This window comes from Diceros bicornis, chromosome 38 (assembly GCF_020826845.1).
Source record: "Diceros bicornis minor isolate mBicDic1 chromosome 38, mDicBic1.mat.cur, whole genome shotgun sequence".
Taxonomy (NCBI): Eukaryota; Metazoa; Chordata; class Mammalia; order Perissodactyla; family Rhinocerotidae; genus Diceros; species Diceros bicornis.
This window is the reverse complement of record NC_080777.1, coordinates 22795359-22822347: the sequence shown is the minus strand read 5'-3', so window position 1 is coordinate 22822347 and position 26989 is coordinate 22795359. Positions and strand designations below refer to the sequence as shown.

At 38.3% G+C, this 26989-nt stretch overlaps 1 long non-coding RNA gene across 2 annotated transcripts in view; it reads right to left on the bottom strand.

Moving 5' to 3' along the window:
• LOC131399460 (uncharacterized) overlaps positions 1–26702 on the bottom strand; it is a 163033-nt gene extending 136331 nt beyond the window's left edge. For both annotated transcript variants that reach the window (XR_009217135.1, XR_009217134.1), the window contains exons 1-2: positions 26354–26702; positions 4039–4153 (exon numbers count right to left, since the gene is read on the bottom strand). This is a non-coding gene — a long non-coding RNA (uncharacterized LOC131399460). The remainder of the gene's footprint in view (positions 1–4038; positions 4154–26353) is intronic.
• Positions 26703–26989: the final 287 nt, after the last annotated feature.

Here is a 26989-nt window from a genome sequence, read left to right as displayed (position 1 = left end):
TTTATTTCGGCTCTCACCAGTGACATGGAGATTATGCAAACTTCCCTGGATTCGCTCTGAGAGGCTCTCACACACATATAAAAGTGCTGCCGAGTAGATGTTGTCAAGGGCCTGTGCTCTGGCATCAGAATCTCCCCTGCTGTGTAACCTTGGCCGAGCTACTTGACCTCTCTACACATCAGTGTCTTCATTTGTTAAAAGGGGTGATAATATCAACATTAGAGAGTCGTTGTGAAAATTATGTATGAAAATAAGAACATATAGAATTAGTGTTTGGCTATATTTGCCTTCACCAGAAAAGCAGAGAAATACTCTTCTTTATAAATTATAAAGATCAAACAAAGTGCTAAAAAAGGATTTTAGAAATTAAATGATGAGAAGCGCTTCTTAATTTAGTAATGGTGGCACTTTTAACAGATGGTCTCAAAATTCTTTGAGACTCCTCCCATTAAGAGGTGGGGTCTATGAACTCCATCACCACCTTGATTAGGCGCAGATTTATAACTGTGTTGAACTATACACTAGGGCCGAAGTGACACTCTGTGACTTCGGAGGCTGGGTCATAAAAGGCCAGCAGCCTCTGCCTGGTTCTCGTGAAGCATTGCCCTTGGACATAGTTCCCCTCAGAACCCAGCCCCACACTGTCGAAGCCCAGCCATGTGGAGGGAATCAGTGCCCTGGTCGGTAGCCTCAGCTGAGCCCAGGCTTCTAGCCTTCCACGCTCAAACATGTGAGTGAAGAGGTCCCCTCATGATTCCAGCCCCAGCCATTTCTGTCTTTCCAGCAGAGGCCCCAGACATCGTGGAGCAGAGAAAAGCCACTCGACTGGGCCTTATCCAAACTCCTGCTCTCAGAATCTATGAGCATAATAAGATGGTTGTTGTCTCTGCCACTAAGTTTGGGGTGACTTATTACACAGCCGTACGTGACCAGAGCAGCAACACCAACAAAATAAAGAAAATAGTTCACAAGGAAATAGAGAACTAGGCTCACTCATATTGATACTTTGAACTAAAGAACAGATCACACTAAAACCTTGAGAGTCAATTATTCACATCTTATGAAATTGTTATGCCTCAGTTTTAAAAGAATTTTTTCTGAAGCTATATACATCATTACATAGACTTCATTGGGACCTGCTTATCAAAGCCCAATCATTATTAATTGTCTTAGTTCTCTTTTTAAGTAAATAAATTTCAATGATGTATGTTATGAGATTAACATTTACTTAATTAAACAAAGATTTAAAAGTGTCTACACTACTTTGCACCCTGTGAGGCATTGGGCTTCAAATTTTAGAGTAATAAGAATCACCTTGGATTCTGTTAAAAGTTTGAATTCAAGGCCCTTCCACGGAGATTCTGATTCAGTAAATGTGCGCCTTTTTTTTCTTTTTTTCTGGTTTTTGCTGAGGAATATTAGGCCTGAGCTAACATCCATTGCCAATCCTCCTCCTTTTTTTTTTTTTTTTGCTTGAGCAAGATTAGCCCTGAGCTAACATCTATGCCAGTCGTCCTCCACTTTATATGTGAGTCGCCGCCACAACATGGCTGACCAGTAGTGTATGTCTGTGCCTGGTATCCTAACCCACGAACCCAGGCCACTGAAGCAGAGTGTACCGAACTTAACCACTATACCCCGGGGCCAGCCCTAGATGTCCATTTTTGACAGGAGATTCTGACACTGACGGAATAGAAAAACAACTTTAAAAACTACTCCTGGAGGGGGAATAAGATACACAGAAGCAGTACCTAGCTTCTGCCTCGAATAACTTAATTTGAATTAATAGAAAAGACATTTGTGTGAAACAATATGAAGACCGCATTTAGGCTTCAAGTTGTGTTTTAGCTTCTAATCCAGTGGAGCCAACATTTTTCTTCTTTAATTTGAATTGTTGGTTTGAAGAAAAACTAGGACGAAGAGTCTGAGCTTTTTCCAACTGGCAGGAGAGCTTAAGCAATTTCCTTAGTGATGGATCTGATTACCACAGTTCATTTACAACCTATATGAGCAATATAGTCCATGGGTTAAGTGAAGAATTTAATGTCTTGATGTTTAATGTTACTTTCCAAGAAGATTAAAGGAGAGTTCTGTGTTTCACATTGAATGACCAGCCAGGAAGCACTTTGGACTGAATATCCCAGGAAACTTTTCAGTAAAATGACAAAGAATAAAGCATGAGTTGAAATTTTAATAACACCTTCCCCTCCACCTGTCTGGTCTCTTCTTTCCTTATGCTCTTGGGATCACAAGAATATAAATATTTTCCAAACTGCTTAAAAATCCAAACACATATATTTTAGGTTAAACATGGCAGCTTGAACAGATGTGTCTATATCTTCTTTCTCTGCAGGAATGCCACTAATGTGACATAAAAGAAATAAGAAATATATAATCTCACAAGGACAAAGAGAACAGAAGATGTGGTGACACCAAATAAAAGACTGTGACAAAATTTTAGAAGCTGAAAAATTGATGGACGATTATGAACAGACTTAGTAGAACAGAAAAGGTTGAAAGCCTTTAATGGTGAGATGACAACCGGAGGCAACCGATTCCTGCCCCAGAGCCTCCAACTCAAACACGTAGAGGCACCTGGTTTCCTTGAAGTTGGGAAACAGGAAGATTGGTTAAATGTTTGTATAGGGATAACTAAAACCCCGAATCCCTCCACAGACAAGCTAAGCAGCTAGGCTATTACTACTCTTTCCTGAAGCCCATGGGAGATAGGAGGTTTTCTTTATAAAGAAGATTGCAGCTCTGAGGATGAGCATGAGATACTACGTGAAAACAGATTAAGTGAAAGCATCCATGGAGAATGGTGAAAGCTCCCTACACCCCGACAGTTTCCTCTCCCTGTTCCCACGCCTCACCTAGAATGCCAGCAGCTAGGCCTAATCTCCAAATCTGGAGACTGGAGCATACCTTTCTAAAAAGAACTGCTTAATCCAAGGAAACAGACCTACAGACATTGACATTATGGGATACCCTAATGGAAAAGCCACCTTGTCACCCCATCACACTACAGTGAAGCCCACAAGGCAGTCCATCCAAGCACAAAGGACTTCCAACCAGCTTTTTAATGGCTCTCTCTTTTCTATGGAGAGACACTCGAAGATTAGTAGTCATCGAAGCAGAAGCCTCTAATATTAAAGACACCTAAACAAACAAGCAGATAGAAGGAATTTAGAAGAAACAGAGAACACGCAAGAAGCAGAAGAAAACTTCAAAGCACTTAGAATTAATACCTACAGAAAGATAAGTAAAGATATTGCAGCATGAAACAAAAACCACACACTAGAAAAAGAACATTCAGAGAACAAGAGCTATTACAAATAAAATTGTGATATAACTAAAGATTTAATAGAAGTGTAAAAGATAAACTTGAAGACATCTCAAATCTGCACCTACCCCCCAAAAAATGTTTGAATGATCCAAAATAACAAGTGAGAAAATTAGAGTATTGATTCAGACATCCACATCTGCCTAATTTGGTGCTCTAGAAAGAAGGAATTGAGAAAGTAAAGTGGAATACATTATCACAGAAATAGTAAAAGAAACTTCCACATAGAGGACATACTTCCGTAATGATATGTAGGGCCCACAAAGTGCTCAACAAAATATATGAAAATAGACCCATACTGGGGGCCAGCCCATGGCGTAGCAGTTAAGTGCATGAGCTCCGCTGCTGCGGCTCGGGTTTGGATCCCGGGTGCGCACCGAGGCACCGCTTGTCAAGCCATGCTGTGGCAGCGTCCCATATAAAGTGGAGGAAGATGGGCATGGATGTTAGCCCAGGGCCAGTCTTCCTCAGCAAAAAAGAGGAGGATTGGCATGGATGTTAGCTCAGGGCAGATCTGCTTCACAAAAAAATAAATAAATAAAATAAAATAAAGTGTGCTTTAAAAAAAGAAAGAAAGAAAAGAAAATAGACCCATACTATGTTAGTTAAAGTAAACTACACCACGGTAAAATATATATATATAACATGTATATATAAAATGGCTCAAAGACAATGGAATTTTATATCTCACTTACCCAGGAGCTCAAAGAGGGTAAGGAGGTCTCTTCCATGTGATGATTCAGGTGTCCATGATCACTCCATTTGGTGGCTCTGCCATCCCCTAGTTCATCACTGTCATCTGCATCCAGTCTATGGAAAGGGAAAGAAAAATCAGAAAGGAAGAAAACTTGTTTCATAAAAGCCTCGGCCCCAAAACAGCACACATCACTTGTGCTACAATTCCATTGGTAAGATCTAGTCATGTGGCTACATGCAGTTTCACAAAGAGCTGGAAAGTGAGGTTTCTCATCTATCAGCCTCTTTCCGGCTTCAACTCTATACTATGGCAGAGAAGAAAAGATTTCAGTGGACAGCTAGCTATAACTGCCACACATGAAGGCATATCACCATAATTCAAATCACCTGAGAATAAAGAGCAGATTCTAAAAGCTTCCAGAGAGAAAAAAACAAGTCACTTACAAAGGACCAGCAATCAGAATGCCACCAAATTTCTTGAAAGGAATACAGAAAGACAGTGCAGAAAAGTCTACCTAATTCTGAGAGAAGATGGTAGTCAATCTAGGATTCCATAAGGAGCCAAACCATCAATATGTAAAGGTAGATAGACTTTGCAGACTTGTGCAGCCTCTAAAGGTTTACTTCCCAAATACTTTCTCAGGAAGTTCCCGGAAATGTGCTCTACAAAAGCAAGGGAGGAACCCAAGAAAGAAGAGGACATAAAATCCAGAAACAGAGGATCCAAAAAACAAGAATAAAAGGAACTGAATTCCAATAGTGATGGTGAAAAGATACTCTGGTCTGACACCTAAGCAGCAAACTTATAGAGCAAGTTCTGATTGGGGCAAGAAGATGAAGGTTTCCAGAAAAAATGAGCCTAAACACGCACACACACAAATTGAACTAATAGATTCCTCGGTGTGTTTGACTCTATTGAAAGGAGTTTTAATGTTTTGTCAGAGTGTGGGGTTTAATTAGTGATAGGTACACAAAAATTAAGTAACTAAAAAGAAAAGGAATAAATTCTAGGATACTATATGACTTATGTGTGAATTATATTAAGGCAGTTATAATAACATAACTACTACATATTTATTTAACCAAAAATTGCTACAGAACATTTAGAGGGATGGGGTGAAAAATGTAGTGGGCAGTGGGAAATGGAAATGTAAGAGCACTAAATCGTCATCTTTCACACACAAAAAAAGCCAGTTGATAATGTCTTAAATTGAAAAATCAAGAGATAACAGTTTAAACATGTTATTTAGAAATATGGAGAGTCTTATCCTCAGTTCCCCAGAAAGCAGAGCCTGAGACAAAGGCTGATATGCTGCTCCTGTATTAGGGACTACAATAACAGAGAAGGAGAAATGAGGGAAAGGGGGGTGAGGTGAGCAAAAGGGGAGCACTAATCAAAGGTCATTGTCCAGTTGTCACCAAGGGAGCCACTCTCGATATCAAGCACAACCGATGGATCCTTCTCACTAGAAAGGCCATATAATTGACTGTGACTTGAGATAAGACTTCACCACCAGCTTCCATACCGTATTGGTCAAAGGTTCACTTCATGTTTTTGAATTAAGTAAATATAGTCACCAAGGGCGCCTCAGTGTCAACAAGGAAGCCCTGGATGTGAGTCAAGAGGCAAAGCGGGTGGGGTGGAAGCGAGAGCCTATTTGATCATGACCCGGTGTAGTCAGTAGAGCCCACACAGAGCTGGTCACTGCAGAGGTGACAGAACAAGTAGCCAGACTCTCTAGAGACAAGTGAGATTGTCTGACTCTGAAGTTGCACATAAGAGGTGTTTGATAAGGAGGCTAAACAGCTGAAAAAAATAACTAAAAGAATTAAATGGAATTGCCCATGGAAAAAGGGAATCAGGGGGTATACAGATTGGGATAGGACTCAAAATATAATTTTATTTTTTAATTTTTGTATATGTATTATTATATTAAAAAGACAAACTTAAAAATGATTAAAAGTATTTTAAATAATAGAATTCTTTATTCTAGACACGTCATTGCAACCAAGAATTGCTTTTAATTTTAGCAAAAAAGGCTAAATCAAAATGATTTTTTTTGTTAGGACATTTCTATTTTCATATTACTAACATACTGAACGAAATCAATTACCAAAATTCATAGAATTGGCCAGTAATTCTCAAACTTTTTGGTCTAAGGACCTCTTTATAGTCTTAAAAATTCTATAGGTTTTAGTTACTGATATTTACTATATCGAAAATAAAATTAAGATTTTTAAAAATATTTGTTTATTGAATCACTTAAAAACAACAGTAATAAACCCACTTATGTTGTCATAAATAACATATTTTTATTTAAGAAAACATTTTCCAAAACAAAATGCTTTATTGAGAAGAGTGGCATTGTTGAACACTTTTGCAATTCTCTTTAACTTCCAGGCTAATAGAAGACAGTTTGTTTCTTATATCGGCTTCTGTATTCAGTTTCTTGTGACATGTTGTTTGGTTAAAATGTATGAAAAAAATGTGGCCTCAAACAGATACATCGTTGGAAAAGGAACGAGTATTTTAATAGCCTTTTCAGATAATTGTGTTTATTCTTTGATATACTACACCTAAATGTGAAATTGGAAACCATACCCATGAACTTTTTATATTCGGTTACATTAAAAGTCGTTGGTCTATCTTGCACTTTGAATGAAACTTTTGTTAACCATGCATGATTTTGTAACACAACACATTAGCCCCTTGAAAAGTACTGGTTCACTGAGCTATTTAGATCTTTCAAATTTCATTTCATTATTCAATGTCAAAAAAATCACATTTATTAACATCACCATCAGTCTCCTTAGAAAAATCTTTAGGTATCAGGAAACTGTCTAGCTCATGGTGATGAATACAAGTTTTCCAAATTTCTAATTTAACTAATTTTTGTGTGAAAGCTCAGATTTTTTCATTGGCGACAATGTCAGCTGCTTTGTTAAAATGATAGCTCACTTCATTTATTTTTGAGAAAACGTCTGCCAAATAAAACAGAATAGCCCTGGTTAGAAACGTTAGTTGTTCATTCAAGTGAAAATTATGTTCCATGAAAAAAGCAGCTAGTTCAGCTTGTAACTCAAACACACACAAGTGCTTTTCTTCGCAACAACCATTATACTTTAGTAAGAAACTTAAGTTCTTTATTTTTCCAGCTTTATTGAAATATAATTGACATATACCATTGTTTAAGGTGTACAACATAACGATTTGATAGATGTATGTACTGTGAAATTATTACCAAAATAAGGTTAGTATCCATCCATGACCTCACGAAGTTACAAATTTGTGTCTGTGTATGTGTGGTGAGAACTTTTAAGATCTACTCTCTTAGCAACTTTCAAATATACAATCCAGTATTGTTAACTACAATCACCATGCTGTATATCACATCCCCAGAATTTATTCATCTGATAAGTGGAAGTTCGTACCCTTTGAGCACCTTCACCCATTTCCACCACCCCCACCCCTGCCCCTGGCAACCACAATCTACTCTCTGTTTCTATGAGTTCAGGAACCGAAGTACTTTATGTCCATGTTACGCCCAAGTACATTATTCTCATTTTATCATACAGAATGTTAAAATGACCTGAACTCAAGGGTCGAGATTTAATAAAATTAATAATCTTTACTGCTTCATAAAAATATTCTTAAGCATAAGAAGCACGTTTTTTAACTGTAAGTGTATGGCAACGAAAAATACAATGACTACCAGTACAGTTTGGTACCACTGCCTCCATTCATGCCAAGGTGCCAGCAATTTTACCTATCATGTTTTTTGCTCCATGCTTGCAAATGTCAACCCAGAGAAAAAGGCAAATAATGTTTTAGTATGATTATGAAAATAGCTTTGCCCTCTAAGACACCCAAAAAGGGTCTCAGAGACCCACAGAGTCCACGGACTGTGCTTTGAGAACTACTGATATGAGCACCAAGTATCATAAATGATTACAAACAAGGGTCCTCACTTTTTTCCCTGGCTGAAACAAGAATTCAGTTAAATGTTCAAAGCTGTGTAGTCTATACATACGCAGGAGGATGCAGTAGTAATGACACTTGATCTCAGCTCAGACGACCTGAGTCCCAGTATTGTCATTTACTAGTCATAAAACCACAGATTAGCCAACTGTGCTCGTTTGAGTGTCATTCTCCCCGTCTGTATATAATGAGATGCTACCACCTACCTCTCAGGGTTCTTGGATAGACTAGAGCTACTCAAAGTGAGGTCCCTGAACCCTCAGCATCAGCATCTCCTGAGAACTCGTTAGAAATGCAAATTCTAGGCTCCCAATCCGCATGTGTTGACTCAGAATCCCTGAGCGTGGAGCCCAGGAATCTCTCCTTCATCGGGCTCTGCAGGTGATTCCCAGCCATATTAAAATTTGAGAAGCACTAATATAGACCACACAAGATAAAGGATTAGAAACTGTAAACACTATGAACTTACATTACAATGATAATAAGTAGAAAAGAAAGTCCTTCCAGGCAAGGAATTGTATGAAGATAATTACTTGTGCATTTGGTTTTACGGTTTTTCCCCACACACACTAAATTACGAAACATACCTTATACATATTTATATCATCCACCATAAGCTAGCACTGGTCTTGGTGGTATCAAAGTTAGATGTGTTCCATGGAAATGAATTTAAAAATACAAAGCCAAGAAATGGCCTGGAATAAGGGGAGATAACTGAGTGCAGGTGTGGACAAGCAGAGGGAAATAATGCTGGATGTGGCTAAAGTATGGGATGCTATGTTTATATTTTATGCAATAGGCAACCATTGCCTATTAATAGGAACCACTGTAGATTCTGGAATAGTAAAGTGACGTGAAGAAAGGCATGTTTTAGGAAGCTGGTTTGGTAGCCATTGTACAAAATGAATGGGAAGAGGAAAAGACATGATGGCAAGGAGTATTTTTTCATCAGGATCATACATTTTTTCCTCCCTATAGAATAAGAAAGTCCTCCATCGAATTTGGACAAGATCCCCCTGTCACAGGCATTTGTCTGGGAGGAGTAACATCAAGATAAAGAAAACTATAAGAATGAGCATATTATATATTCATTATTTACCCCAACAAAAATCTTTTCCCTTCCCTTTCAGTTCCAAGCCCTCCTGTTAATTCACTGCTCTCAAACTCTTATTCTCCATGGTCTGTCTTCCAACCTGCCCCCATCTTCTCAGCAGCCCAAGTTCTTCCCCTATCAATGAAGATTATCTTTTCTTATTTCCTATCCTGTAACTCTCTATGCCTGCCAAAATTTCTAAATGATAAGAAACTATTCTGTAAGAACTTCTCTGCTAAAGGAGAGGAGAAATGGAAAAGCCTTTCATTCCAGTCAGGGTCTGTCTCTCTTCCCAGACACATAAGTAGCTATCAATTTTGAAGATAATGCTTCAATTTTAGTGTTAAAAAAAGAAAACTGGGGGTTAAGAACAGAGAATAAAATGAAAACAGGATAGAAGCCATGTTCCTGCAACACAATGTTGGAAAAGATGAATGAGTGAAAAACACAAGGACCTTGGAGCTGAAGTTGAGTTTATCTGCTTGTGTGTCCCGAGGACAGAACCAGGTCAGAACGTCCCGCTGGGATTTATCTGTCCTGGACGGGAATTACCCTGGGTAAAACTAAAAGCATTTAATGTAGGGTATACAACAGCAATGGTTGGAGAAGCCCCTCAGGTTTGACCCTTAATTAAGCCAAGTTATTTACATTAATAAAAGATTGTCCAAAGCCATCCCTGTCAAAACTATTTAAATTACTCTGCACTTCTGGCTGCAATTACACCAGGAAGCAGAAGCTAAGAAGACTTAGGGGAGTGACCCAAATCACGTGACATGAAAGCTCTGAAGGAAGATAGACCTTCCGTCACAGAGGTAGCGGAGCAGATTTGAGAGAGCAAGGGGATTTTAACATCTTTCATAGTGCATAAAGATGCACACCTTCGGAGCCGGCCCAGTGGCATAGTGGTTAAGTTTGGTGCACTCCGTTTTGGTGGCCTGGGTTCAGATCCTGGGTGTGGACCTACACCACTCATCAGCCATGCTGAGGCGGTGACCCACACACAAAATAGAGGAAGACTGGCACAGATGTTAGCTCAGGGCTAATCTTTCTCACCAAAAAAAATAAAATAAAATAAAAAGATGCACACCTTTACTTAATGTAAATTGAATACAAACACTCAGATTCACTTAAGTGGGGGTGTTACGATGAAATCCAAAGCTTTTTAAATGTTACCTAAAATTTTTGGATGAAAACCCGATGAAAAGGCAATTTATTTATAGCAGGATCATATGTATGAAAAATAAAACTCTTTTTTAAAAAATGCTTGAGAATGCCATCTCTCTTCTAACCATTTGAATTCAAAACAAGACCTATTTATTGGAATTGAAAGCACAGTGATATTAATATAAACTATAATTTGGTCCCTTTTTTACTCATTCATAGAAAATGCCTAGCACAGTTCAAGGTAACAAGGATACCACTGCAAACAATGCACAGACACAGTTCCTGTCTTACTAGATTTTATATTCCAGTAAGGGAGATGGAGTGAGTGGGGAGAAGTAAGCAGATGACCATAATTACACAACTATGTAAATTCTAAGTGTGAAATAAAAAAACAAGTGGCTAAGATAGAGAAGAATTAGGGGATGAGTTTAAATAAAATGGTTAGGAGAGGCATCTCTAAGAAGATGACATTAAAGCTGAGACCGAAGAATGAGAAATTGTCCATGCAAAGAGTGGAGAGAAGCTCTCTCCTGCCAAGGCGACAGCAGTGCATAGGCCCTGAGAAAGGAAAGAGCTAGACGTGTTCAAAGATCTAAGAGAAGACAAGTGTGCTGGAGCCTGGTGAGCAAAGAGGGCGGGCAAAGGCTGAGGCTAGAGAAAGAGGCAGGGCTCAGAGCATCAGGGCCTTATGAGCTATGCCGCTGAGAGAGAGGGGAGAAAAATGAGCACAGAAAGATGCCCTGTGGATTCAGGAACTTCAATGTTACGGGTGTCGTTCACTACAGTAGGTTCAGTAAAGCAGTATAGAAGATTCAGCACCAACAGTCTCACTGGAATGAGGAGGAGAGATAGTCAGTAAGGAAACAGAGACTCACATCTCTGACTCTCTCAAATTCAGCTGTGAGGGGAGAGTGCAGGATGGGGAGATTGCTGGAGGGAATATGGGGACCCAGAAGGTTTTGGGGTTTTTTCCAAAGACAGGAAAGACCAGCACATGTTTGTGCTGACAGGATTGGGAAGGTCCAGGGGAGACAGAAATGTTTACGGGAAGCATGGAGGGGGTCCAGAGCACAAGTGAAAGACTGGATATGAGGAGAGGCAAGAGAAGAGGAAAGATTGTGCAGATACAGGTCAAGGTGTCTATACACCCCTTGTACGTGTGCAGATACAGGTACTGGCGGAAGCTTTGGAAACGCTGCCCTCTGCTACACTCACCTCCTCTCAACCTCAGACTCTCTGAGCTACTCCTCCATATTAATTTACTCTTTACCTCCTAAAACTCTTTCTAGATTTAAACCACTGACACATCCTATCTGCTTTAAAATTCCTAAGAATTTCATGTAAATGTTTATTTTCCTAAACACACAAGTGTTTGCAAAGATTGCACTGCCAAATCAATACAGAGATTATTTTTAACAAGTAGTCCTACAATTTTGCTTATACAATATAATGTGATAAGCAAAACATTTTAGAACAAAAGATAAATTAAAGGTGGCCAAGGAAAAAGTAGCAAGATCTAGAATCACTACATATAGTTTTCTATATACTTTTCCCCAGTATCTTTTTATTATATTATCAGGGTCTTGATACTCATTTTCCCATCCATGCCACTTCGACTTTTTATATCAGTGTGGCATTCAAATTGTTTCTTGGATACAATATCCCCAATGCTTTAGAGAAGGTGTCTCTTCCCTGAAAATCTGTGTATTTATATATTCCTATATCCCCTCATTTACTTTCCATTACTAAATTAAGAAAGAAATAATAGGAAACGTAACATAAGCATATTACTGTGCCTTGTCCAACTGGATAGATCATTTTCGAATATAGTAGCAAATACTGTTTTAGTGTAAAAGAGTTTTTTAACTCCTCAAATCCAAATGCGCTAAGTTATTTTAAGCTCTGCTGCCATCAGTCAGTGGCCTGGTGTGGAAGAACATAAAACTTAGATAAAGCTGGAGTGGCTGGAGCAATCCCCACAAATCACCAGTGAGAAGCCTGCTTGCGGCAGTGATGCAGGCTGAAAAGTCCCTCTCCCCCCACAAAACCCATGAAGAAGTTGACATGGTGTTAGAGCTAACAGTCCACTGTTGTTCAGCCATCCGTCATCCCACTGGACCACACAAGCGGGAGTCAAGAAGAAATTCATCTTCTACGTTGACATCACACAATGTCATTTTTTATTTACGGGCATTGGTAACTTCCATTTGATATCAAAATTAATCCAGAAGTTTCTAGGTAAAAGAAGCAGTAAGAAAGTTTCAAATAAAGTTTCAAATATCTCTAAATGAAGGAAAACCATCTAAGCTCTAGGAGCATTTCTAACCTTCTCTAGAATAAAAGCATTTCTCCTATAGCATGAGCTTTAGGTAAATAATTTTATTTGTTCAACTGTTCCTTTCTTCACTGAGAAAGATCTGCCCACCAAAGTTATGTCTGGTTTCACAAATCCAGGTAGCAGGCTAATTTTAATAACTCAAAACTTTTCCAAATGCCATTAAACTCAAAATGACATTCTACTACATACACACCAGAATGGCTAAAACTAAAATTAAGATAAATGCTGGTGAGAACGTAGGGCAACATGAACTCCCATATATTGTTGATGGGAGTATAAATTGATAAAAACCAATTTTTAAACCTGTAAGAAAACTACTAAAGCCAGTGGTGTGCCAGTAAATGTTTAACTGATTTTCAGGGGAGTGATGGGGGGTGGAGGGTACTGATTTGTAGTATTTGCCCATCTCCATGGTGTAAATACTCTCCTGATGGCCAGTTTTAAGCTACCAGTGTGACATCACTGAACAGGAACTTGGGAAGAGATATGCAAAATCAATTCTTGTGAGCCTGGTGGTACAAGCCACTCCATCTTACCTTTGACTAGGGCTGAACATACACCCTCCCCATAACCCTGAGCATCTCCTCCCAATTATAATCCCAAAAGAGACGTGTACATATGTTCACCAAAAGCTACACACAAGAATGTTTATAGCAACAAAATTTATAAAGCCAGAAACTGGTAAAAACCTAAATGTCCATCAATAGGGGAATGAATGAATCGTGTTGTATGCATACAATGGAATAACAGTCATCAATGAACAAACTACTACTATACACAACACCGATGAATCTCTCAAACACAATGTTGATCCAAAAAGCCAGACACCAAATACTAATGATTCCACATGTATAAAGTTTAAAAACAGGCAAGACTAATCTGTGGTGGCAGAAATCAGAATAATGGTTATCTTTTTGGAGTGGTCACACCTGCAAATGGGGACAAAGGAGGCTTCTTGAGCTGGCAGTGGTAACACAGGTGTGTCCATTTTGTAAAACTTCCTTGAGCTGTAAACTTATGATGGTGCACTTATTTTAAATTCATGTTACACAACTATATAATAAGTTTACTTAAAAAAAAAAACTTTTCTGACATAGCAAGTATGGGGTTCATTTTCCTCTGTGGTTCTCCCCTATATTCTCCTAACTGTAGCTGCCTTTTAAAAAGAGGACAGACTTTACTGGCACAAAAACAGACACACAGATCAATGGAATAGGATCGAAAGCCCAGAAATAAACCCACACATCTATGGACAGCTAATCTTTGACAAAGGAGCCAAGAACATACAATGGGGAAAAGAAAGTCTCTTCAACCAATGGTGTTGTGAAAACTGGATAGCCACATGCAAAAAAGTGAAAGTAGACCCTTACCTTACACCATACACAAAAATTAACTCCAAATGGATTAAAGACTTGAATGTAAGACCTGAAACTGTGAAACTTCTAGAAGAAAGCATAGGCAGTACGCTCTTCGACATCGGTCTTAGCAACATCTTTTCAAACACCATGTCTGACCAGGCAAGAGAAACAATAGAAAAAATAAACAAATGGGACTACATCAAACTAAAAAGCTTCTGCATAGCAAAGGAAACCATCAAAACAAAACGAAAAGACAACCTAACAATTGGGAGAAGATATTTGCAAACCATACATCTGATAAGGGCTTAATCTCCAGAATATATAAAGAACTCATGCATCTCAACAACAAAAAAACTACCAACCCAATTAAAAAATGGGCAAAAGACCTGAACAGACATTTCTCCAAAGAAGATATACAGATGGCCAACAGACACATGAAAAGATGTGCAAAATCACTAACTACCAGGGAAATGCAAATCAAAACTACAATGAGATATCACCTCACGCCCGTCAGAATGGCTATAATTAACAAGACAGGAAACAACATGTGTTGGAGAGGATGTGGAGAGAAGGGAACTCTCATACACTGCTGGTGGGAGTGCAAACTGGTGCAGCCACTATGGAAAACAGTATGGAGATTCCTCAAAAAATCAAGGATAGAACTACCATATGATCCAGCTATTCCACTGCTGAGTATTTATCCAAAGAACTTGAAAACACCAATTTGTAAAGGTACATGCACCCATGTGTTCATTGCAACGTTCTTCACAATAGCCAAGACTTGGAAGCAACCTAAGTGCCCATCAAGGGACGAATGGATAAAGAAGCTGTGGTATATATACACAATGGAATACTACTCAGCCATAAGAAACGATGAAATCCAGCCATTTGTGACAACATGGATGGACATTGAGGGTATAATGCAAAGTGAAATAAGTCAGAGGGAGAAGGTCAAATACCGCATGATTTCCTTCATTAAGTAGTAGATAATAACAACAATAAACAAACACATAGGGACAGAGATTGGATTGGTGGTTACCAGAGGGGAAGGGGGGAGGGAGGAGGGCGAAAGGGATAATTCGGTACATGTGTGTGGTGATGGGTTGTAATTAGTATTTTGGTGGTGAACATGATGTAATCTATGCAGAAATAGAAGTACAATGATGCACACCTGAAATTTATACAATGTTATAAACCAATGTTACTGCAATAAACAAAAAATTAAAAAATAATAAAATAAAATAAAATAAATAAAAAGAGGACAGACTTTACTGGCACAAAAACAGACACACAGATCAATGGAATAGAATCGAAAGCCCAGAAATAAACCCACACATCTATGGACAGCTAATCTTTGACAAAGGAGCCAAGAACATACAATGGGGAAAAGAAAGTCTCTTCAACAAATGGTGTTGGGAAAACTGGATAGCCACATGCAAAAAAGTGAAAGTAGACCCTTACCTTACACCATACACAAAAATTAACTCCAAATGGATTAAAGACTTGAATGTAAGACCTGAAACTGTGAAACTTCTAGAAGAAAACATAGGCAGTACGCTCTTCGACATCGGTCTTAGCAACATCTTTTCAAACACCATGTCTGACCAGGCAAGAGAAACAATAGAAAAAATAAACAAATGGGACTACATCAAACTAAAAAGCTTCTGCACAGCAAAGGAAACCATCAACAAAACGAAAAGACAACCTAACAATTAGGAGAAGATATTTGCAAACCATACATCTGATAAGGGCTTAATCTCCAGAATATATAAAGAACTCATGCATCTCAACAACAAAAAAACTACCAACCCAATTAAAAAATGGGCAAAAGACCTGAACAGACATTTCTCCAAAGAAGATATACAGATGGCCAACAGACACATGAAAAGATGTGCAAAATCACTAACTACCAGGGAAATGCAAATCAAAACTACAATGAGATATCACCTCACGCCCGTCAGAATGGCTATAATTAACAAGACAGGAAACAACATGTGTTGGAGAGGATGTGGAGAGAAGGGAACGCTCATACACTGCTGGTGGGAGTGCAAACTGGTGCAGCCACTATGGAAAACAGTATGGAGATTCCTCAAAAAATCAAGGATAGAACTACCATATGATCCAGCTATTCCACTCCTGGGTATTTATCCAAAGAACTTGAAAACACCAATTTGTAAAGGTACATGCACCCATGTGTTCATTGCAGCGTTCTTCACAATAGCCAAGACTTGGAAGCAACCTAAGTGCCCATCAAGGGACGAATGGATAAAGAAGGTGTGGTATATATACACAATGGAATACTACTCAGCCATAAGAAACGATGAAATCCAGCCATTTGTGACATCATGGATGGACATTGAGGGTATAATGCAAAGTGAAATAAGTCAGAGGGAGAAGGTCAAATGCCATATGATTTCCTTCATTAAGTAGTAGATAATAACAACAACAAACACATAGAGACAGAGATTGGATTGGCGGTTACCAGAGGGGAAGGGGGGGGGGGAGGGTGAAAGGGATAATTCAGTACGTGTGTGGTGATGGGTTGTAATTAGTATTTTGGTGGTGAACATGATGTAATCTCTGCAGAAATAGAAGTATAATGATGTACACCTGAAATTTTTACAATATTATAAACCAATGTTACTGCAATAAACAACAAATTAAAAAAATAAAAAAATAAAAATAAAAAAATAAAACCATGTATCTGGTAAAAAAAAAAAAAAGGGGGACAGACTTTAGAGATAGACTGGATCTGCCACGTACAAGCTATGTGACTCTGCACAAATTACCTAACCTTTCCGAGCCTCAGAAATCATTTTTATGCACAAATCATAATAATATCTCCTTCATCAGTATATAATGAAGATTAAAAAATAACATAGTAAAGTGCCCCTACAGTACCTTTTCTACAATCCATTATCCTTAGAGTAGCCAAGATAATCTTTTTTAAAGAAAATATACATCTTATCATATTAGTCCCTTGCTTAAAACTCTCTAAGTACTTGGAATAAAACAAAATCCTTACCATGGTCTACAAGGCTCTACATGGCCTGGCCCCTGCCCTCCTCTCTGACTTTACCTCTTACTACACTCAATCTCACTCCCTGCACTCCAGCCACACTGCTTGTTCTTGTTCAAGCTGGCTGTTGCCACAGGGCCTTTGCACATGCTCTATCTCTGCTTGGAATGCTCAGGCCCCACATACATGCTGGTCCAATTCCATCTCCAGGCAGGACTTACATCAAATGTTATCTTCTCAGAAAAAGGTCTTCCCTGAACTCTCAATAAAGTAGTCTCCACAGTCACTCTCTATCCCATGACCCTGTTTTATTTTCAATACTACATTTATTGCTAGCTGAAATTACCCCAATGCATTGTTTTTCTCCTATCATGCTGCCTCTCACGTCATCTAAGCCAAAAGAAGGTAGAGATACTGTCTGTTATTTGCTACTCTATCTTCTAGCACTAAAAGAATGCCTGGCAGAGAGTAGATGCCCACAAGATAGTTGTTGATTGAAAGAATAGATTTATGAATGAACAATAGATACCACCCCCTCCCCCAGAAAAAAGAGTCAATATTTCCTTCCAGGATGCGCTCAATACAATCTGGATTGGAGAGGAAGAGAGGACCCCTTGGACTATCCTCATACCTCAAAACAGTTTATGAATCTGGAAGTATTTTAGGAAGACTTATACTGACCACATTTGCTTCTTGAACCATTCAATCTTTATGTGACAATTCTCATTTCCTTCCTATGAGAGACCTTGACTATCAAGACAAGGTCAGGAGTCACTCAAAAGAACAATGTAGTGGACCACCTCGCCATGGTGAAACACACTCATCTGATAGGATTAAAACTTGAAATTGTAATCACTAAAGACACTGACTCCCAAACACGGGAGGCTACATTAAGCTAAGACATAACTGCATTACACCTTTTAGAGGGCTGTGCTCAGGGCTCTTTTTCCCCCTGAGATTTCAATGCAGAAATCCTAAAATCCTTGCCTTCAGCATGGCTCCTTTACAGGCAATTCGTCTTGCTACTCCTGGGAAAACAGATCTTTAAAATCCTCAGTCATTTTTCCAGGTGTACAACGAGCAATCCTTTCAGGACATCAAAAATATTGTTCCTCTGCATAGCCTCCTGTCTACTGCTAACTGTTTTCTTTTCTTATTGTCTAGTCTGAGGCTGAAATAATTCATTAAAATTAAAACCAATCACCAATATGTAAACCAAATCATCAGAGAGAGTTTTTTCAATGGTTCTCTAAGTTGAATATTTAGATCTGCCCTATTCAAAATCACTTACGTTTGAAATGGTTTAAAAACACTTTTTTTTTTTTTAATATCCTCTCGTTATTTTTTGTGTGTGTGTGAGGAAGATCCGCCCTGAGCTAACATCCATGCTAATCCTCCTCTTTTTTTGCTGAGGAAGACCAGCTGTGAGCTAACATCTATTGCCAATCCTCCTCCTTTTTTCTCCCCAAAGCCCCAGTGGATAGTTGTATGTCATAGCTGCACATCCTTCTAGTTGCTGTATGTGGGACGCGGCCTCAGCATGGCCGGACAAGCGGTGCGTCCGTGCGCGCCGGGATCCGAACCCGGGCCGCCAGTAGCAGAGCTCGTGCACTTAACTGCTAAGCCACCAGGCCGGCCCCTAAAAACACTTTTGATTTAACTATCCCCAGAAGTATGAGAATGATATATAATCATCCTACCAAGTTATGGAGGCTGGTATATAAAATTGAATGTCACCTAATTAACTTGGGAGCCATCAGAAGGATTGTTGTTTAAAACAACAAAGAATTATACCTCAAACTGCAATCTTTAAAAAATGAGCTTATAAAATAGTGTTTTAACGTAATCTAACACAAGAGGAGTTGGCTTCCTTATAGCAAATATAGATGGAGAAGGGCTGGGAGTAGGGTCGGAAAGGGTGCAGAAGAGAGAAGTGGAAATATACAGCAAACGATCTGGAAAACGTATGGCCTCAGCTTGGTGGGGGTTTGTCTGCTTTGGAGAGGATTAGTAGTAGAGGAAGAAAGATGTTGATGCCTTTGATCAATGAGAAGTCCTGGAGAGGCGAGACTTACACAGCTCAGGGTTAAAAAGAGATTAAAAACAACACGCTTAGAGGAGACAGGGTGGCAAAGAGAGCCAGAAATTTTTCAAGTGGTGGGAGCCAGCAAACACAGGAGCTATGAGCCATCTCTAACTTCTCACACTTCATTCAGAGCTTTCTTCAAACTGCTGAAACCATGTCACTTCACAGCATTCGGGCCAGCTTTATGAAATATTTTTAAAACTGACTCTCGAAGAATGAAATTTCCCTTCAATATCATAATTAAATAAATATTGTTAAAAGGAAACTCATACTGACTTAGAAATTAGATCATTTCTTTCCTCAAGAGGCAGCCTTATTTTATAGTCCAGATGGCAACGCTGACCCTATTAACACAAATTAAATTGCACACATCACCTGAATTATGCCACATAGTTTTATCCAAGAAAAACAATGAATATTAGCAGGCTGACTCTACACAGAAGCTTCTTTTCCAATAAAAGAAAGAAAACTCAACAGAAAAGATGAACCTTAACCTCTTACATTGAGATCTGAATCAGCCATGTAATTGCTATGTAAATATAAAAATATAATTTTTGTCTCAAATATCTGTAGGAGAAAACCAAATTAAACCTATCACTCCAATTTCAATTGCTTTGGAGAATGATGTCACTGATACAGTAAGATGGTCCAGCACAGTCAAAAATTAATTTAAATGAATGAAAACGTGTTTGAGATATTTCATTCATGAAATCCAACACACAAAAGAAGTTCTCTTTAACAATTTTAAAAATGTATTTCAGTTGAATAATAATCATGATGAAAATTATTCCTTACACAATCGAGGGTGAGAAATTCTATAGAAAGAATATTACAAGAAAACATCTACACAATCAGTAACATGAAATTCTGACAAAGTCAAAGCAGATGCAAAGAAAAGAAATTATGGGGCCAGCCCCATGGCCTAGTGGTTAAGTTTGGAGCGCTCCGCTTCAGCAGCCCAGGTTCACGGGTTCAGATGCCGGGCATGCACATACACCACTCGTCAGCCATGCTATGGTGATGACCCACATACAAAATAGAGGAAGACGGGCACAGATGTTAGTTTAGGGCTAATCTTCCTCAAGCAAAACAAAAGAGGAAGATTGGCAACAGAGGTGCCGCCTCGTGGCTTAGCGGTTAAGCACGCGTGCTCCGCTACTGGCGGCCCGGGTTCGGATCTGGACGCACACTGACGCACCACTTCTCCGGCCATGCTGAGGCGGCATCCCACATACAGCAACTAGAAGGATGTGCAGCTATGACATACAACTATCTACTGGGGCTTTAGGGAGAAAGAAAAGGAGGAGGATTGGCAATAGATGTTAGCTCAGGGCCGGTCTTCCTCAGCAAAAAGAGGAGGATTGGCATGGATGTTAGCTCAGGGCTGATCTTCCTCACAAAAAACAAAAAAAAGATTGGAAACATGTTAACTGAGGACGAATTGTCCTCAGCAAAAAAAAAAAAAAAAAGTTAATTTGGCAATATCCATGAATAGTGACTGACTACAGGTGGATGAAAAAATCCACATTTGCACCTCTTATTTTATAGCAATGGTCCCATGATTAATCTAACAATGGACGTAAATTTTAATAATTTTTTCCATAAGGCAAAATGCACTCAGAAAATGACAAGAATCAAACACTAGATTCCAGTTCCATAATTTGGAGCACAACAGTCAAAACACTACCTAGAGAGGCTATGCAGGGCACCGCTTAAGAATGTGGACTCTGGAGGTGAACTGCACAGACTCCCGTCCTGCTTCTCTGGCCCGGGCCTTGCCCAGGTAACTCAACCTCTGCGCGCCTCAGTGTCTTCACTCTAACACAGGGATAATACTAGCAGCAGCAGCACTAACTTTATATACAGACGCCGCAGTTTCTTTCAGCCATTCATTTCCTAAATTTGCCGCAATATAGAGCCAGGTTCTTCCCTTTACAGGACAGAAAGGGGTCTTTATCAATAAGCCCAGTGTCCACCAGGGTCTCAGCAATAACTTTATAATAACTAAAACCACAAGAGATGGTAGGTAACTAAGAATGCCAAGCCTTAAAAACAACCCCATGAAGTAAACATTATTATACTCATTTTCCACATGAGTAAGCTGAGGTTTAGAAGTTTAATTCTCCCAACTGAATGGCAGCGCTGCTCTTAAACCCTAGTCTGTACCACTCTAATACCACCCTGCAGTCATAGTGCCCATAGATTTTTTCATCCCACAATAAAGGTGTATAAAGACACACATATTTTTATAATCTAGCACAGTGGTTCACAAAGTGTGATCTGGGAACCCCTGAGGGTCCTCAAGACCTTTTCAGGGAGACCATGAGGTCAAAACTATTTTCATAATAACACAAAGACATTATTTGCTTTTTTTATGCTCATTCTCTCACGAGCATGCAGTGAAGTTTTCCAGAGGCTACATGACCTGTGATGTCACAACAGATTGAATGCAGAAGCCCGTATAAGGATCCAGCTGTCTTCTATTAAGCCAGACATTGAAGAAACTTGCAAAAATGTAAACCAATGCCACTCTTCTTGCTATTTTTTCAGTTTTAGAAAATAAGGTTATTTTTCATTAAAATGTTATTGATGTTAACATGTAATGGGTTTTTTTTTTTTTTTTAATTTTATTTATTTATTTTTCCCCCAAAGCCCCAGTAGATAGTTGTACATCATAGCTGCACATTCTTCTAGTTGTATGTGGGACACGGCCTCAGCATGGCCAGGGAAGCGGTGAGTTGGTGCGCGCCCGGGATCCGAACCCAGGCTGCCAGCAGCGGAGTGCGCGCACTTAACCGCTAAGCCATGGCGCCGGCCCGGGTTTGTTATTTTTAAATAAATTATCAATATGTATTTGTTAATTTTCTCAGTTTTAGGTTTGAATACACTAAATATCTCTAGATATACCACACATGACACTAGACAAAAGCTCGTTGGGGGGCCTCAATTTTTAAGAGTCTAAAGAGATCATAAGAACAAAAGTTTGAGAACCTTGAAGAACATGCATAGTATTTAAGCTCTTATCATTACAAGAGACTAGGCGAGGACACAAGATAATAGAAGCAGTGATTTTCAATGAGCACCTAATTTAGTTCGACAGTTATCTGGGCACCCTGAAATCGAGTGTCATTTCTATCACTCATCCACCCAAACGGAAGGCATTTTTCCATGATGAGAGACCGTCCAAGAGATTTCTGCCAGGTGATATTGCGTGATTTTATTTATTGTGTAGGAGTAGAAAGGGATACAAATTAGGAAGTGAGAAGTTGAATGGTTTTATCGTGAGATTTGATTGCGTGTGTTTTAATAGGAGTCCATATTTTAAAAGATTCTCAAAGAATCCCTTCACCGTAGTACACTGAAAGAGAGTGAAGAATTAGCTTACCCCACACTGTGATGAGCCTTTAACTTTAAAGAAAAAGAAGTGTACATGTATGTATGTTATAAAAATGTGACCATAATGAAATTTTATATAATGTATATTATATTGTATATCATAGTATATGTTATGAGATATGTATAGATAGAGATAGAGATATAATTCAAATAAACAAGTCTGACAGAGAAGAAATTAGGAGGTTCACTTGATCAGTGTGACAACTTTCTTGATATATGAGTAGCTATCTGAATGTTCAGAATACAAAATACAAACTAATATCCCTATATATAACATGTATATTTAGATGGTGTTTGTCAGTCTATCTTCAGAGTAATCATGGAAGATTTTTAGAACAAAAATTTTTTTCAATTTTTTGTTTGTATTTTGGTTTTTAATCTTTTCTGCTTTATTCCCCCTGTGTATAGAATGGTGCAGCATAGGAAGAAATAATTCTCACATACTTAGACCAATGCTAAATGATTGAAAAGCATAATTACCACAGCCTTCAAGAATGATAATGATGATGACATATCCATCAAGATGAAAATATATTAACAAACAATGCCAAGTGCTAAATAAACTCCGGCACATCCTTACACAATCTACCGCATGAGAGGGGTGTGGGAAGAAGACGGGAGCAAAAATACTTGTCACCTTAATAAAACAGGCTCAAAATACTTTACACCATGCATTTGGACTCCAAAATTTCTTAGATTCGCTATTTGAAACTAATTTCAAACTAATTTCAAATAATCATAAAAGAGCAAAATATGTGAAAATAATAAGAAAAATCATGAAAAACAAACATGTGCCAAACAAAACACCATAACCTACCCCTCGGCCACAGAGAAAACACAATCAAATGCTGTTGAGTCTTCTGTAAAGTGATGTTTTTAAAGCAGGTGGTGGTGTGGAGGAAGGAAAGAGATTTGACTGTAATATTAAATGTTATTAGAATTAGCAAGCATTAGCCGAAGACTATTTTTCTCTTTGATTTACATAAAGGTCAACCTCTGACTGAAAAATGTGAGTCACAGGTGGGATATTTAATTTCCTCGATGACCTCTAGTGGTCACCCAGGACACACATTGGCCTGTGAAATAAGAGCTGTTTATATTACAAAGTACAAAATGATCAAACAACAAGAAGGATTCTGAAAATGTCCTTTAAGATAACAGAAATTTTCACTTGATAAAATAAATCCAGAGTATATCAAAACACTGAAAATGCATGCCATTAATTCTGAAATTCTACTTTTAGGAATGTGTCTTAAAGAAAGAATTTGATAAGGGCTCAAAAATGTTATGAATAAGGAGGTTTCTTTGAGGATTGGTTAACAACAGAGTGTAATGGCCAACCGTGCCAATTGGTTAAACAAATTATGTACATCCATATAGCAACATATAAGAATAATAATGATGACATATTAATCAAAAAGAAATGTATTAGAAAAATATTGTTGAATTAAAAAGCATGTTACAATCAAGGTAAAATACCACAACTTGATACCATCTTGGCTAAAAAATTATGTGTGTGTATTTGTCTAGAAGACATGTAAGAAATAATCAAAGGATTAGAGGTTAATCTTTGGATGGTGGAATTATAGATTTCTTAGACAAATTAATTCCCTATTTTGTTCTATAATAAACTAGTATTACTGTGTAATAATGAATACATTTTTCATAAAAATTAATATACATAAAAGGATATTGATCCACGAGATTATAGCCAATTTCATACAAACATTATTAAAGAAGCATTTTTCCTGATCCCAACCAGACACATCTATGACAGACTGACTTTGCAAATAGGACAGTCTTTCTGACTCACTCACATGTTTTTTCTTTCCCTCTAAAAAATTGAAAGACAATGCAGTATCCCATGCACGCTTTTTTCTTAGATCTTTATTTTTTAAGCACATCTTAATTTACCAAAACAAAGAAGCATGCCATTGATTTATTTTTATTCTTGAAAGAATAAAAGGTTTTTATCTAGATGATTTTATAATAGAGTAACTTTAAGTCTAAAATTAAATATCTAAAAATACTTGACCATTCTCTTCCACCACTGTCAAATTACTTACTGCATGCGTTTCATCTTTTACGTAATGTTGGAAAGAATGATTTCTTGAAGGCATCTGAAAGCAACAGCCAGTAGAAGCCTCTGTGGGAAGAGCAGACTTTGTCAGGATTGCAGGTGTCTGGATGAAGAAAAACTTGCTACACCTGACTGATTACAAGTAATCTGAGCAAATAACAGATCATCGGGGTCCATTTCTCTCTAAATAGACCAGCAGATACCCAGAAAGTGAGTAAATCCGACTCATGGTTTAATAGGCTGTGTTTATCCAATTGTGCATAGCAATAATGTTAAAGTATTTATAACATTCAACTATTGAACTCCAAACCAGTTATCATTAGGGTCAATTCTGGCCCTGGTGAGTAATTCTTTATTCTGTTGTCTCTTGACCAGTTTTATTGATTTGGGAGGAGTTGAAATTTAAAACCAATCAGCACTTGCTTCCTTTGTTAACAGGACCCAAACTAATAGGGGCCGTTGAAATTAACGGATGTTTTCTCTTAAGTGCAACTTCCTCATCTACTAACCCTCTTTGTCGAAACAGCCAATGAGCCAAACCACAAGATAACCACAGCTTGCCTCTGGCTTCTGGTTGAATTGCTTAATTCCAGTGCTCTAAATACAGAAGCACAAGAAAAGAACCTGTGCCATCCAGAACTGCCCTTAAGCAAAGGCTAAATTATTTAGAATCAGCTGTACTCATCAGAAGAATGAATTCATCAGAAGAAAACCACAACACTTTAACAGAATAACTTCAAACCAGAGCTACCAAACTTGCACAAAACCGTTAAGTTAGACCTGGAATAAAGTGAAACCAGAAACACCACTAAACTTCATTTCATTTCTCTGGCAAAGTCACTTAACTCAATCAACTTCAGCCTCACTTCCGGTGGACACTTCCTTACCTGGACACATCAGCTCAAAGTTGTAGGAAAAAAAGATGGCAAATTCCTAACAGTGTCCATGCAACTGACACAACATCTTTAATCACATTCTCCAGAACGCAACCTGCCCACAATCTTCTTTTTGAATCACAAATTACCTAGGGTGAGGGGAAGCAGTGAAAAATTTATATCATTTAAGCTCAAAGAAAATTTTCTTTGACAACTTCCATCTGGCACATTGCATTTGACAGTGGCAATCCTCATTCTCTTGTATGCGTGTGATGTAACTCATCACGACTGGCGTGACCCAGGCAAATCATCTCAAAGGAGCAGTCTGCCGAGTACGCCCCATGGGAAATAATTTTTTCATGGGTAATGAATGTATTATAAATATATGTTATATTTCATGTTCCTTGACATGACATAGCCTGGAGCTATGACATGCAAAGCATTTTTGTGAAATTATTTAATTTTTGTCATTTGGCTAGTGAGTAATAATGTATAAAGAAATATTCTAGTATCACAGTTGCATCACCATGTGTAAAATACGTAGATCATGAAGCCCAGGCTGGGTGTGGAGTGGGGGAAGGAAGAATTATTAGAAAAATAATTTATGCTCGAATATTGTATAATTCTTTTTAACTCTTCAGAGACGTTTTATATAATATCTCAGATAACTGGAGTCAAATTAACCAAATTGTATGTCTCTACAAACCAAATTCATCAAGTAAATATTGGACTCTTCAATTTACCCACTGTTTTAGTTATCTGTGGCTGTGCAACATATTACTCCAAAATATTAGTGGCTTAAAACAACATTTATTATGTCACAGTTTCTCTGGATCAGGAATCCAGGCACAGCTTAGCTGGGTACTCTAGCTCTGAGCATCACTAAAGGCTTCAGTCATCTCAAGATTCTATTGGAAAGTACTCACATTCAAGCTCATTTAGGTGGTTGTTGGCAGGATTCAGATCCTAACAGGTCATTGGACTCAGTTTCTCATGAGCTGTTGGCTAGAGGTCGCCCTCAGTTCCTTGCTACGTGGGCCTCTCCACAGAGCATCTCACAACATGGCAGGAAGCAAGAGAGAACACAAGAAAGAGAAGGCTAACAACCCCAAACAGAAGTGATATTCCACCACTTTTGCCATTTTCTGTTCACTAAAAGCAAGTCATTAGGTCCAGCTCATACTCGGGGACGGGACTATACAAGAACATGGATCCCAAAAGTGGGGTTCATTGGGGGTCATGTCAGAAGCTGCCTACCATGTTCACTCACACCTTTATTATAAAAATGAATAGGCCAAATAATATTTTTTACCTGTATAATTAATACATATGAAATCATGATCTCTTGCTAGAGAGTCACACAAAAAGAAAATGATTTGTTTTACAATAAAGTCAGCCAATATAATCAGCAAAGAGTCTAAACTTATGTGAAAGGAGAAAGTAAAGGTAGCAATTGGTAATATAAAATAGATATCACTTTCGTAGGATCACTCTTTTTGGTTTTTACCTCAAACATTCGTGTCACATTTCTTCCTTTCGCTGGCAAGACGATGTCAAAATGA